This window comes from Teleopsis dalmanni, chromosome 2 (genome assembly GCF_002237135.1).
Source record: "Teleopsis dalmanni isolate 2A chromosome 2, ASM223713v2, whole genome shotgun sequence".
In the NCBI taxonomy this organism is placed as follows: Eukaryota; Metazoa; Arthropoda; class Insecta; order Diptera; family Diopsidae; genus Teleopsis; species Teleopsis dalmanni.
This window is the reverse complement of record NC_051847.1, coordinates 24,852,504-24,855,542: the sequence shown is the minus strand read 5'-3', so window position 1 is coordinate 24,855,542 and position 3,039 is coordinate 24,852,504.

The window sequence follows — 3,039 nt, the reverse complement described above, 5'->3', positions numbered from 1 at the left end:
CACCCAAAAATAATTATATGTATGACTCTGCATGATTCCAATTCTTTATGTGAAAACTGTTTCATGTAAAGGTGTAGTTTCAAAGCTCCCATATAACAATGCAATTACCTCAGTATCTACAATTTTATATATAGCAGGTTTTAAACTATTTCATCTAAAAAGCACTACGCCACTATTTACGTTTTACTACGCTACAATTACGTGAAAATATAAATAACAATGAAATAGTTTCGGTTTCCAAAATTCTAGAGCGTCGATCTATTTTGCTTAGCTTATACTCACCCTTCGTGGACTTGTAATGCATGAGTGCATTTATGGGAAACAAAACTTTAAATTATTAAAGTCCGATTTCATTAGAGACCTACCTAAGGTTATGTTCGTTTATCTATGATTTAAATTATAAAAAATACAAAAATCGTACGCATGTACGCGAATTGCTTTCTGCTTTCAGAATCGTTTTTAACTTTTATATAAAAGCCAATATTTTGTCAAGTACACAAGTCTTTTGTGTTATTCATATGTAAATTATATTCATTAATAGACCACAAAATTGATAAAACTTTTGTTTCAGTTCATTTGTTTTCGCTTAAATAAGTGCGTTCCCATAGATTTCGTAATGAAAATAAAAACAAACCTATTATTTTTGCATTTTCATTTGACTATTTGACTTGAAATATATGAATACAACACACCCTCATATAGTTTGTGATAGAATAGGGATGGCCTTGAAAATCACATTAATATTTTCGTACAATTTATGAAAACAGTAAGAACTCGCCAAAATTTTGAGGTTAATGTGTATTTTTTCATAAAACAAAATCTACATGCTAGTTAGTTACCAAGGTGACAGAACGAAGTAAAACCATAATATTGTTCTTCCTTTTTATTGCTCAAGAAAATATTTAAAAAAAGTGTGGATCATTAGAAATTTTTCTCTTCAGACCTCTTTCAGAAAAAAATCCCACTCAAAAGGTCAAATTCGCTAAATGATGGATAACCCAATACGATTCAGAAGTTCACGTTTTCGCACCCCACTAGATCTTCAAGATTGCATTGTAGGGTCTTACGAAGTAATTCTGTTCAAGGTTTTTAAAGTTCATTTTACTTCTCCGGAACATATTTTTAAAATTTCTAAAGAGGTAGTAGTTAGTAAAGTTCACGGAAAAGTATATAAGTAATATAAGTAATTTTTGTATCATTTTGCCTTATCACTACTATAAAGCACAATGTAATATATTGATGGTATGTCACTATCTTCTTCTTTGTCTGTTTTTTCTGCTTTATCCTTCAAATATAGCAATAATACTTTGAATGACTTTTTTCTCGTTAAGCTAATTAACGAAAAAGTGTTTCTTAAAATATGGACGCGATAAGTTTTTTAAACGAATTTTGATCGCTTTGCTTAGTTTTCATTAGTTGCTATCAATTCAGCTGTCAGTACTTACCTTAATTTGATGATATTCAAAACAATTTTATAAATATTTTGATGTTTTTTTAAGTGATGAGTGCGGTTTCTCGCAAAGTCAAGAATATGGGAATGCCTTAGAGATGTTATACGGAGATGTTATACATAAGTTCAGCGGTAAGGTCATTCTTTTGTTAAAAAATGACAAGAAAGAAGTTTCTGAGTGCTGAGAATAGAAATTTAAATGCGTTAAACATGTTGTATGGAGTACATAAGTAAAACCTATTTTGATCTATTGTATTAACACGTATTTTGAAACCACAAAAACAAAACAACTCCGTGCTATATAAATACATACTCTTTAATCTATAATATTCGAATAAAAACCAAAGTGAAAAATATTGTTAAGAACAACAAGGTGCGCTTAGAATGATCATATTTCAGGAACTTCTAACGATTTGTCAAAGTCACGATAGATTTAAGACCTAGTAGAAAATGTGCACTGGAAAGACCACCCAAACGCTCAAAAGAGAACTGGGGATCCACGTCAACAGAATTTACTTGATATGTATTTTAAACCCTTCTATATATGTGTAATTTGGTTGATATGTAGAAAAAAACGGTTTTAAAACTTTAATATGAAAATATTATTATGTTATATGTCTCGAGAAGATTAACAAGCATAATTTCAAACAAAAAGGACTACAAAGAAGTAAAAATTTTTTTTCTGTTTTGTCCGTACTGATATACTCTTATATCAATATTTTGTTTTTTTTACTTTGTAGTCTGTATCTTTTGTAAATAAAAGACAAATCTATTTAAAATATCGTATCAATATTATTCTAAAATAATTTTTTTTTAATTTTTTGTTTCCAATAATTGTTTTTAATAAATATTTTTGAGGTAAACAAAATAATTATTTTAAATTTATGAAATCTGAATCATACTTAAATTTTTTTCTATTTTGTTTACATTCTCAAGGCATTTAACGATCCATTCTTATATAAGCCCCTCCATATAACATAAACAATTTAATGAAATGAGCGCATTTAGCCATTCTCGGTAAATAAAATATATTTTTGTATTATTATCATATTCTATTACTAAAAAAATAAATTTATTAAAACATAACATAGTTTAGTATTTTAGAATGTTTAAAAAATAAAGTAAGAATTTTTTTATTTACTTATTTTATTTTGTCATAATTTATGACCAGGTGAGTGACCCTCGGATGTAAATAAATTACTTAACTTACTTCAGCCTAAAACAATTACGTGTAGGAAAATACGATGGTAGTAATGGATTTTTATGTTTTAAATGTTGGCACGTGACCTCAATTGATATCAACTTTGTAGTTCGTTTTAGTACGCAATGACATCAATTTGCACAAAACGTTAAAACCGCTTAAAATGCCATTTCAAAATGTGTTTGTATTATAAAAATAGAATGTAAACTAACAAATAAAACTTACTTTACTCTGCGAAATAAAATCAAAGTCTATACTAATTGTTAGCATGTATGTAATTCAAAAAGTCCTAATGCTAGCGGTTCAATAAGTAACTTTTAGCCAAACCAAATAAGTTCCTGTTTCAGTGACAATAATAGTCGCTACATATCAATAATATTAGGCATAT